Here is a 12,829-nt window from a genome sequence, read left to right as displayed (position 1 = left end):
GCAGCTGTGTGGGAAAAAGAAACAATAAATGTCGCAGGCTGTGCCCAGCGGAGTCCCCTTCATCACTGACAGAGCATGGGTGTGCCTGTGCTTTACCAGGTGCTGCGGCCTCCAACACAGAAATCTGGCATCCCTGCTCAAGCAGGGGAGTGCTTGCTGCGGCCTTGTGCTCAGTTTTGAGGGAAACTCCAAAATAATGTCTCTGTCACCAGCCCCACATGGGGTCTGTCCTTAAAAAAGCCCCTTCACTGCTTGCAAAAGTTCATGAGCAAATATTTCAAGGTATCCAGTTTAGGTGCTGCCCATAGGATTGTGGAAAACTTGTTGGGAAGGATTTGGGATGTCTTCTCTCTCCCCGTGCCTCCCAGCAGGATGAGCTGTGCCTAAGCCGTCCCCAGGCAGATGCAGAGCTAGAAAATGCGATGGAGAGTTCCATGCCCCCAGACCTGATTTTCCTGGCGTTATTGCTCAGGCCACTGGCTTCAACCTTCAGGCCATTGGGGCTACTTTAGCAGCACCTGAGCGGTTTGCACCAGAGCCTGGCTCCCCTGGAGGGAAATGCTGTGCTGTATGTACACAGCGTCCTGGGGCTCTTTGCTGAAGGGTGTTGAAAGCCTCAGAACTATTCAGCCCTCACTGAACTTGTGACCTATGGCTTCTTGCTCTGTATTTAAGGATAAGCAGCTCCCTGTTATCTGGGTCAAGGAAATTAGATGCAAGAACTTCCTTTTTTCCCCACAGCTTTTTTTTTTTTCTTCTTTTTTCTCCCCACTCCTCCCCCTTTCAGACTGTGGGGCTCAGAGGATTATACAGTAACGCGAGCTTCCAAGGGCACTGCAGTGCCGTGCATGCAGAGTACTCGAAGCACAAGAAACTGCGAGGGAAATGGGGTTGGTGGGAGTGCCGTTGCAGTGAGCCAGGATGGTGGAATCGGCTCAAGGTTGGTGAGAGCAGATGGTATGACCCCTATCTCCTCCTTCCATCTTTCTCATGCTGGAGGCTTCACGTTCTCCTCAGCTGCACTGATCTCACCCCGTCCAAAACAGGGCTGTTTCCCTGCAGGCAGTAAAACCAGGCAGACCTGAAGTCTTTTAAGAAGAGAACAAGAAAGGGGGTGAACTTTGCAGAAACAGAAGTTAAAAACTAGTTCTGGCAGAAGGCAAAATTACTTCTCCCACCCTCTTCCCCCTAGTTTAAACCCTGCTTAAAATCTCTCATGCAGGAACAATTTCCAACTTCTGCAGTTCAGCTTGTCAAAAAGAAGAAAACAAAATATGAGCTTTATGCCTGGAGCACCTGTGCCTCCAGGAGCTGCTGCGGGAGAGCCCCCTCCTCCCCTCTCCCAGGCATGTGTATGGGGGTGAATAAATGGGGTTGAGGCATCAGGCAGGACAGTGGCAAGGCTTGGGTCTCTGCTGGGGCCAGCCAGCTCCAGGAGGTTAACCCAGGGCATGGGAAATCCCAAAATGCAGCAGGTCTCTGCTGTGACCCAGCTGCCAGCAGAGATGGCACAGGGCAGAGGACAGGGGGGCTCCAGCACAGGCAGGTGGTGGCTGGGGACACCCTGTCCAGGAGGATGTGCCTGGCACCACCTGAGAGAGGTAAAATGGGTCTGGCCTTGCTCCCCATGGGCTGGGGTGGGGGGCCAACTGCTGGCTTGTGGGGCGAGTGATGCCCTGATGTCCCTGTGGGACACTGGTGTGTCCTTGCCAGGTGAGCAAGTGGAGCTTCTCTGCTGTTATGTCCATAGGGCTGCCCACACACTGCAGCAAAGGGGGCTTGACTCTTGGGGTGCTGGAAACGAGGGTGGATCCTGCCCCTGCACCTCTTTCACTGCCTGGTAGGGCTGGAGCCTGCAGCTAAGGGAGGGCAAAAGGATCAGCTGGATCTGTGAAGGCTTCCTTCTCTATTGCCCACACCCTTCCGTGTGTCCACAGAGCTGCAACTGGGTGGGTACCGCCACACCCCAGAGATGCTGTAATCCTGTGGCTACCAAAGGAGGGGCAGAAAGCTGTCATCTTCTTTCAGCTGTGACACATCACAGATGATCAGCTGGACTGGCTGGGACTGAAGGACCAGCTAGCCCCCGCTCTTCTGACACCCGAGCCGATGCCAAGAACGTGGCAAACACACAGCAATATTTTCCTTAACACTGTCTCCTGGAGTCCAGAGAGCTGTGGCTTCTCAAGCCAGAGGTTAGGTTACAGTGACTAATAGCTGTGATCATACAGATACTTCTGGTGTGAAGCAATCTGATTCTGGCACTCACAGCGTCCTGAAGTGGGGAGATCCACAATTTATCCACATGCTACAGGGAAGCAACATCTCCTGTTTGCCACCCTCGGCTGATTTCATTTGCTGCCTCTTATTTCAGAAGAGGCAATAAGAAATTGTTCACTGTTCACCGGGGACTTTATACACTTCTGTTGTTCCATTTCACCCTACTGCTTTTAGACTGCTTACCAGAGGTTAACAACCTGCTCCTGCCACCAGCTGCCAGTCACCCCCTTCCTGGGGTCTGACCCTCTGGAAGAAGATCCAAGCTTCATTTACAACAGCAAACAGTCCCTCTTGCTTCATTTCTCCTCTCCTTGTAAGTTCCTGACTCTGGAGTGGGATTCGTCAACATGATCTGCAAGAAGGTGAAACAGCTCCTCTCAGAGCTGGAGTTTAACTCCTGCAAGAGGGTTGTCTGGCAGCTCAGGCAAGAGGTAGTGTCATGTGGGAGCGATTCCTTTTGTCCCTGCAAGAAAATTGCATGTTTCAACCAAGTTGTTCACTTGGTGACACCTTTGTTGTTCACTTTGTAGTCACCTCTGCCTGCAGATGCTTGTCCTTCTCACTGATTGTGCTTCAGAGCTCTGCCAGTGGCAGGGCTGGTTGTCCCAAATCTGCATTAAGCTGGAGTATCTGAGTTACCTTAAGCAGACTGAACACGTAATTTCTGCCATCTTTGTGGACTCTGCTCTGAAGCAGATTAGGGAGTGCTCATGTATTTCTCCACCAGCAGACCAGAGGAGGAGATGACCTGTGTCCTGGTTTTGGCTGGGATAGAGTTAATTTTCCTCCTAGTAGCTGGTATAGTGCCGTGTTTGGGATTTAGTACAAGAATAATGTTGATAATAATACACTGATGTGTTAGTTGTTGCTAAGTAGTGTTTATGCTAGTCAAGGACTTTTCAGCTTCCCATGCTCTGCCCGGTGCACAAGAAGCTGGGAGGGGGCACAGCCAGGGCAGCTGACCCAGACTGGCCAAGGGGCTATGCCATACCATATGATGTCTTGCTCAGTATATAAACTGGGGGGAGTTGGCTGGGGGGCAGCGATTGCTGCTCAGGGACGGGCTGGGCATCAGTCAGTGGGTGGTGAGCAATTGCATTGTGCAATTGTGTACTTGTTTTGTATATTCTATTATTATTATTATTATTAATTGTTATTTTTGTTATTATTGTTATTATTGTTATTATTTCCTCTTCCTCTGCTGTCCTATTAAACTGTCTTTATCTCAGCTCATGGGTTTTAATTTTTTTTTTCTGATTCTCTCCCCCATCCCACTGGGGTGGGGGGGGGCGTGAGCGAGCAGCTGTGTGGTGCTTAGTTACCGACTGGGGTTAAACCATGACAGTCCTTTTTGGCGCCCAACGTGGGGCACGAAGGGTTCAAGATAACAACAGATTTGATTGGAATGTGCTAGATCGGATTTATAGCTGTTATTGCTGTTTACCTATTAATAGGCAGGCATCTGTGCTTGCCACGGGGCTTGCTTGCCTTACTGCATATTAGAGTCTAGTGCTCATTAGTGGCTGCTTTTTGCTTTCACTGCTTGCTGTACTGCTGTACCACTCATCATCTTACTGTGCTGTGCCTGGGAACATTCTGATAACAGCAATGGTGATGTGCCAGGGCTGGCAGATGGCCTGGGTATCTGCTGTTCCTGTGCTGCTGTACTGGAACTCCAGTGTGAACTCCAGTTGAAGGGACTGTGACCTGTGGATGAGTCCATGCGCGAGCAGGACACCCCGAAGCGTCTGTGGACGTGGATAAGCCCGTGCCAGAGCAGGTACATCTCGAAGCGTCTGTGGCCATGGTTATGTTTGTGCCGCAGCAGGTGTACCTCTGAAGGGGTTGTGGCCCAAGGATAAGTCCATGCTGGAGAAGGTACACCTTGAAGCATTTGTGGCTGTGGATAAGTCCACGCTGCAGCAGGTACACGTTGAAGCATGAGTGGCTGTGCATGAGGTCATGCTGCAGCACCTCAAAGCATGTGACCATGGATAAGCCCCTGGAGGTACACCCCTGGAGGGACTGCAGCCATGGGTAAAGCCATGCTGGAGCAGGTTTACTTCTGAAGGCATTGTGGCCCATGTAGAAGGCCACGCTGGAACAGGTGCACCTCAAAGTGACTGTGGCTGTGGATAAGTCTATGCCACAGCAGGTATACCTCTGGAGAGACTGTGGCTTACAGATAAGGCTTCACTTGGAGCAGGTACGCCCTTAAGGGACTGCAGTCTGTGGATAAAGTCCAAGCCGGAGCAGGGGCAAGGGGAGGAGTTCATTGCAACGTTGAACCCTATAACCTGGCCCAAAGGGACCAGGGATGGAGATTATAATGGGAATACCTTTAAATTGTTGTAACCCATGATTTGAGTTGCATGTTATAGGAATTACTATAGCAAGAATCACCTGAACCAACAGAGGACAAGCCTTACAAAAAGCAGTGCAAGCGCAGCAGTGACCTGAACTCAGCTGGCTTTGGTACCCAATAACTCAACGCAACACACCACCTCTCCTGTCCTGAGTGACCACCATAACAGATGGAGCCCAAAGTCATGGACTAAATTAACTCAGTGGACATTTTGTGGACATGTTAAAGACATTTTACAGACATTTTACAGCGGTGATCCATAGACTAGGAGGATGATATCTGTGTGTTGTATCAAGGGATGGGAAGCAGGGTGGTGGTTAATGAGGTTGTATTGGATAGTGTGGGACCTGAGCATGATGTAAATGGTATGGAATAAGGGGTGGAGAATGTGCTGGTTTTGGCTGGGATAGAGTTAATTTTCTTCACAGTAGCTAGTATGGGGCTATGTTTTGGATTTGTGCTGAAAACAGTGCTGATACAGGGCTGTTTTCATTATTGCTGAGCAGTGCTTGCACAGAGTCAAGGCTTTTTCTGCTTCTCACCCCACCTCACCTGCGAGGAGGCTGGGAGTGCACAAGAAGTTGGGAGGGGACACGGCTGGGACAGCTGACCCCAACTGACCAAAGGGGTATTCCTCACCATATGACGTCATGCTCATACGAAGCTGGGAGAAGAAGAAGGAAGGGGGGACATTCAGAGTTAGGGTGTTTTGTCTTCCTAAGTAACCATTATGCATGATGGAGCCCTGCTTTCCTGGAGATGACTGAACACCTGCCTGCCGATGGGAAGCAGCAAATGAATTCCTTGGTTTGCTTTGCTTGTGTGTGCGGCTTTTGCTTTACTTATTAAACTGCCTTTATCTCAATCCATGAGTTTTCTCACTTCTACTCTTCCAATTCTCTCCCCCATCCCACTGGTGAGGGAGTGACCGAGTGGCTGTATGGGGCTTAGTTGCCGGCTGGGGTTAAACCATGACACCTGGAAGAGGATCGTGACTTGCACATGCAACTTGCACTTGCACAAACTCTTGCTCCTTGTGTACCTGACAGCTGTTGCGTGGTAGCTTGATGGAGAGTAAGGAAAAGTTGAAGACATCATAGCAGTGGGGTCCCTAGGATGGGGGGACCTTTTGGGAGATCCCTAAGATTGCTGAAGACACCTTAAGCAAATAGTTTCAGGCTCTGAAAACCTCCTTTCTATACAAATGAGGGAGTGGGGACTTATTTCTAGTAGTGCCTGTGTTACAGCAACCTAAGTCCAAACAACCTTGCATTTCATGTGAACATTAAAAAATAAGAAAAAAAAAAAAAAAGAGAGAGAAAGAAAATTTAAGTGGGTAAAATTACTCTTGTAGTTGTTTTACACAGCTGAATGAAGATAATTGTATTGGCAATTGTGAGTGATTACAGTATTATCTGCCATCAAAAAAGTTATTTTTTTGAACGCTAAAGGAATTAATGATACATAAAACTGTGCTTAGATTGAGTGCATTCATCAGCAGAAATGCCTCGTGCTGGCACTGCTACACTGTAATTACTCCAGCCGCTCAGAGAAAGAGAGCAGGAGATAGGGGGCTATTGTGGATACTGTCAAAGATTTACATACATTTACACGCTGAGCAGCTCTGGTGCTTGAGGAGGGGGGAGCAGAGCCAGGGCAGCAAAGAGGATGGGGGGGACAAGTTTCGCCCCTTCTTTTTCTTTATTGTGCATTACAGACTGAAGAATGGGGGGTCATGTCTGTGTTTAAAACTTTAGAGGGTGAAGCCGGTATGGAGAAGATGGTTAAATGCTCCTCAGAATAGCAAGGAATGAGCCCAGGCTTTATAGGATGCTGCCTCATGGTGTGTTGAATTGATAAAACCAATCCCGGGGTCACAGGTAGTCATTGCCGAGCCTTGGGAAACAGATGATGGTGGTGGCAACGGCAGAGGTGGTGTCCTCAAGGGACATCTGCTGTGCCCTGCACTTCAAGTGAGCCCATCGTGCTGCTGCGTTGGTGGGGCTGGGACACTGGGTATGTCTCAGTGGGGACAGGGTGAGGAAATCTAGAAGAAATGCTCCCTGGCTTGCTGCACACCTTGTGGTCCTTCAGCAAGGAGAGGTGATATCGGGGGGATGTTTGCAGACTGGAGCAGCCCAGGAAAAGCTGTTGCAGGGATTGTGAGCAATCTGTGCAGAGCAGCAGAATGCTTCCCACGATGCAAAGAATTTGGAGGGGCTTTTAGAAGAAGGGCAGTGGGTTGCAGCCCCTTTATGGAGACCATGGTCCCTCTCCAGCGATGGACCGATGCTCCACTCAAGCAGGGAATCTTAAAACCTTCCACAATCTGCATCTTCTTGTGCACAGCTGCCTTCTGAGCTGTATCTTGAGCTAAATTAATAAAGAAAGAGGAGCACAGACACTTTCCAGCCCATGAGGGAATGTCGGGCCAGGCATGGCGTACATCTCTTGCTGCTCTGAGAAGACATCGCTGCTGGATGCATTTGGCCTTTCGGGTATGAGCCACCAGAGAGCAGGATTGAGCTGCTGTCCTAGCAGAAGTCTCACGCTCGGAGGCTTTTGCGCCCTAAACCCCTGCACTATATACTCTGAACTTGCAAGCAGTGTTGAATGAAGCAGAAAGCCCTTTTCTGGCTCTTTGGGTGATAGGACAGCCCGAGCTTTTGTGGGGAGCAGTGCTTTGATTTCAGACAGTTATAAGTGCTCATAAAATGATGGGAGTTTTACTGTTGGTCCGTCTGGGCCAGGTTGGTATTTCTAAGGACATCCCCGTGGGGCTTGGTCCTGCAAACTGTCAGTGCTCAGAGACCTGTGGCTCTGCTGCCGCCAGGATTTGTTGCAGTGTCCAGGACCATGCCTTGAATCTGGCAGGCTGCCTGCACTTTCGAATGATCAGGGGCATCTCTACCCTCTGTGACTGCATATTGCAGAAATGGGGAAACAATATTGTTTGTGTTTGAACCCCCACAGGCTAAGTTTTGAGGCTAACAGAGGCAGCCCCAAGTTTAATCTTGACAGTCTTCTCCCAAAGCAATGTTCTTCCATAGTTTGGGGTCAAGATTTAAGTGGGGTCCTGAGTCATAGCAGGGTCCTGAGCCCTCATATATCTCTGAGTGTGACTGGGCTGAACCCAGACCTCCTTGACCACTGGTACTGTGGTTTTCCTTACCTGGAAAAAAGCACACAAACCCTGAATTTTCTTTTTTTTTTTCCTGAGAGCTCTGCTTTCTAAACAGGCCAGGAGAGGGAGACAGCCAGCCAGCTACTGCACAGCCCAGATTTCCAGCTCTCCCTGTTTGCTGTGGGATGGGAGCAAACACACTTAAATATACACATTGATTTTTCCCAGAGGGAAGGTTTGGTCTGTGCAGGCCCCCGGGTGACCTGCAATTTACATTTACATAAGCAGGCTGGGCATCGGGCAGGAGGGGAAACTGAGGCACAGAGCAGGCCCATGCCTTGGTGGAGCTGGTTGGTGGCATCCTTCTTCTTGAGGACCTCCTGGGTCCTGTTGCAGGTTGTGATTCCTCTGCGTCGGTCAGTGTAAACCACCCTGTGCTCTGGGTCTGGGCTGAGCCCACCAGGTGGACTATGGGGGGCCATTTTAGCATGGTCTCGGCTGTCACCCCTATGCGGACACACAATTCGCATGATGCCAATGCGCCTCCCTCCCCATCCATGCCGAGTGTCTGTTCAGTGTCTTGCACAACTGCAGGCGGTCCCTGGTTCAGACCCCCGGATGGCGAAGCGGTGGGGACCCCCACCTGTGGGCAAGATGTTGATGGCGAGCTCACCCCAGCACCAACACACACAGGCAGCAGCGGAGGAGCCCTTGCTGACTCCTGCGGTATCATCTTCCCGGAGCAATCGGAAAGCCGCAAAGCATTGCGTCCCGTGCTCACAGCAAACAAGTCGATGGATCGATCGGTCCCTCCCGCCGCCCGTGTTTTCCCTCCCCCTCTCATCTCTCCTAGGCCAGCATTACCAAAGGACTGGTGAGATCACCCCTGTGTTGAAAAGAAATAAATAAATAACCAAATAAAAATGCTGACGTGGAGAAGTCAATCAGCTTTGTGTGGCCTTGTAATATCTCATTTTATCCGCGCCACGCTTTATTAAATTCTCATAAACCTGTCAATGAGGACAGATACCATTTCAGTTTACCCCATTAGTTCTACACAATGACATCGGGGGAGAGGAAGACGGGGAGGTGGGGGGGAGGCACTCGGCGCAGAGAAAAGAGGAATGAATTTAAAGAAACAAAAAAAAGAGAAACCCAGAGCCCAACTCGGCTTCGTGACAATAATGTAATAACATCGGTGCCCAGGGAAAGTAATTGAATTAAGTGGCTTTTGTTAATGGTCTTAAGATTTAGAAATGTAAATAATAGTTAGGACTCTTTAATGGGACTCTGGTTTTAGGTAACTGCAGCCTTGAGAATAAGAAATGCTTTGCTGTTTAATATGATGTCAGATAGTTTTGTTACTCCTCCAGTTTCATGCCTGCAAAGCATATTTTGCAGTTTTAAAGCCTGGTGTGTTTATCATCTTTCCTTTCTAACTTCAGACGGAGCTTAATTCAGGAGTATTTGCATGAACCCTTCTTAGCCAGTCCCTATCAGTTATTTGCACCGCCAGGAATAAAGCATTATTTCTCCCGAGCTGCTTTGGAGAACTTCCTGACTGCAGGGTTACTCTGCTCCGAAGCCTCCTGTCTATTTACATGTTCATTAAAGGCAGGCGGCAGCGGGTGCTCTGCGGCAGGGCCGGACTCGGCTCCCGGGAGTAACGCCATTGGGAGCACTGATGTTACACCGGGCTTAGGCCAGTGGGGATGGAGAATCCAGCCGACAGGTAGGATGAGCTGGGCGATTTAGAAATGACTTTCATGGGAACTCGTTCTGCTTAAAATATTATTGGATTTTCATTTAGGAACCTATCAAAGTGCAAGAATAAAGTCTGAGCTGCCTAACCCACATAGGTCTAAACAAACAGTCCTCCCTTCTGCTCTGGCATCTGACGGCTCGCGGATTGGAAAGGGACCTTCGTTAAGGCATGGGCTGAGTCTCAGGGAAACCCACTCTGCCAGGCAGAATAGGGGGCTTTGCATTTATTCAGGCTGAAAATCTTCTCTTTTGCAGGATGAAGGCGCTCCCCGGACTGTGCCGCAGGGATGCTCCCTTCCCCGCTTGTCCCCTTAACTCTGCCCACTGCTACATAGGCAGTAGCCGCACAGGGACCTGCAGCTCCACTCCTGTCATGCAGGGAGGCAAAAGCTCTCTGGTGGCTTTTGCTCCAGTCCCACAGCAAGTGAGCAGCTCTGCATACACCAGGTCACTCTAACATGTCCTCGGGGGAGCTGCCTTCTGGTTTAGCGATCTCTGCTATTGATGGCTTCAGCTCTGCTTCTGTGGCTGGATAGCCTGCCTCATGGCTGCAAGCTGTGCTTCCCATCCAGTGGGATCTCAGGACCTACACAGCCTCAAAAATCTTCCTCCGTCACCCTCATAAGCTTTCTCCCATCACCTTCATAAACCTTCCCCCATCACCTTCATAGGCTTGGCTGGAAAGAGAGCCTAAAAGCCCCAAGCCCAAGCCAAACTTGACCCAGGTCATGTGGGCAAAGGAGAGAGTTGTCAGATTGTAAATGCAAAAGTAAAGGGTTCAAATTACACATTCCCCCCAGGGGGTTTCTTAAGTAGGTTGTTTGCAAAAAAAAAAAAAAAGAAATAGTTTGATTCCTCATGGAGATTTTGAGAAGAGGTTTCTCACCGCTGTCTATTTCTCATATTGTGGTACTTTTTAAGCAAAGCTGGGGTAGAAAGAGGGGTTTGTTTCTTCCCTTATCGAAATAAAATAAGAATGAGAATAATACTGCCATTAAAAGAACAAATCCTTCACTATTCTGCCTGCATTAGAAAAGAAAACCCAACCACTCTATTAATGATCAAATTCTTAAAAACAACCCTTGACTTAGCAGTTTCCCTCTGACACGTCCCTTTTTTCTGACCACACTGCCGTGGCACTGACTGTGGCAGAGGGAAAGGCAGCTGCAGGCTGGGCTCCTGCCCTGGGCTCTCCTGTGGGTGCTGTGGCCTTGTGCAGGGTGCTGGGTCCCAGCACAGCCCCTCTCCCAGGGAGGCTTTAATGCAAATGGAATTGGTGGCTTTCCCTCCTCTGCAAACAAGAGGGGGCCAGATGCTTGGAAATTTGGGGGCTCAGTGTTTTCTGTGTTTCACTGTTTCCCAGCAGAGGTGGGCTGCAGGCTCAGGACCTGCCTCTCCTCCTGGGATCCCACTGGCATGCTGCTGTGTCCTCAAGCAGGACTACAGGACTTTTCTCCGTAAGCCAGAATCCTGCTCTCCTGCACCCTCCCAAGGGAACAAGTGACCTGCGTTGGGAGAGAAAAGCCAGGGACCTGGGAGAGGGCTCCTGACCCTCTCTGCCTCCAGCAGTGAGAGGGGCCATTCTAGCTCCCTGCTTGGAGAGATGGGACAGCTACGGCTGTAGCTTGTGGCTCTGCTTTGCAAGTTGGGGTGCTCAGCAATGCGGCAGGAGAGCAGCTGGAAAGAGATTTACACAGCCCTATAGACAAGGAAGGACTATTTAATGCTTGGAGAGCCATTAAATAATTTGCCATGATAAGACCCAGGCGATGCTATTTTCTCCAGATAAAAAGCAGGTTATTTTTCATTAGCTGCAAAAAGGCTGTTGGTGGCGGCGAAACTTGCCACCGGGTCTGTAGCTCGACACAACACAAGCAGATATGAGCAATATCCTAAAAAGAATTGAAATCCACTGAGGGCTGTGTTGAACTGCTTTTTTTAAGTGCATCAGGTGAAGCAATAAAAGGGATGGGATGACCCTGATGCATTGAATGAGAAATGCGAGCATGCTGGAGCCACTTCCAATCTGCTGAAACTGCTTGTGGGTGGGACCCTGCCCCTGGCTGAAGCATTTTGTCCAATCAAGACTGAATTGCAGGTTTTTTGGTGGGACTGTCCTGGGACTGTCTTCACCAACAAGCTCCCTGCTCAGCCAGGAGCCTGTTAGAAGCAGATGAGGGAAGAACGGCCCTGAAGAAATTGGACTCCAGGTGATTTACATGGAGCATGAGTGGCACCAGAAGGGCAGCCAGCCCAGAAAATGAGATTATAAACTATCATCCCCTGTTACACGCTGGGATGTGGCTACTGGGTGGCCCTCTGGCATCATTCGGGGAGGCAGCCATGGTCTAGTAGTGAAAGCAGAAGGCTTTTGTCTCCTCAGATTGGAAAATCCCCCATCCTGAGGAGTGTCTGAGAATACATTTGGTTTCTGCCTTCCCTCCTGCAGCCCTTTCCTGACCTGTGTGCAGTGCCTGACACCTTTAGAGGCCACAGGAACATCGTAACTGGTCACTGCCGCATCTTGCTGTCCCCATGGCGTGGTCTGGAGATGTTTGTGAAGTCAGTGTGGGAGTAGCAGTCTGGTGGACTGAGATGGTGGAAGAGAAGCAGCCCTTTCTCCAGCAGGTCCTACAGAGCATAGCGCCCAAGGTGGACCTGCTCTTGCGGTCAAGCTAGCAGCTCTGGGGCTGGCGGTACCTGCAGGATATCACTCTGAAGTGGTTTAAACATCGCTTCTTCTGGGGAAAGAAGAGGAGAAAAGAACCTGGAAAAGGGGTGCAGGAGCCCTGATGTGGATGCACCAAGCTGCTTAAAATGATTTAGGGTTCAAGTAAGGCCAGTGTTGCATCTGAGCCAAGAAAATGCAAAATAGCCCATCTGCTCACATAAGTGTGAAACCCACTGGTAGAAGCTTGGGTGTTTAATGTTCTTCACCTCTGTGATGTGAACCGATAGGAGGGGAAAAGAAGCCCTAAAAGGAGTCCTCAGAAGAGGCAGAGCCTGGTGTTCAATCTGCACTGGCATGGAGGTGGTTAATGAGATAATCTATGGGCCCTCTAACACAAAGAGAAAGTGAGTTTTCTGATCCATAAAGGATCAGTCTGCAGGAAGCCCCATCAGACTCCTCAGCGTGAAATTACACCACAGCAGGGGGGTACAGTCCTGCTACTGTACAACATTAAAGAGATGAATTAGGACTTGACATTCATGTGCTTAATATGCCTATTCCCGGCATTATCCCACAAGGACCAGTCACCGCCAAGGACTTACGGTCACCGGGTCTAGGAAGGTAT

Source organism: Platalea leucorodia (genome assembly GCF_965183815.1).
Source record: "Platalea leucorodia genome assembly, chromosome: 5".
Classification (NCBI taxonomy): Eukaryota; Metazoa; Chordata; class Aves; order Pelecaniformes; family Threskiornithidae; genus Platalea; species Platalea leucorodia.
Note: the sequence above shows the minus strand (reverse complement) of the source record.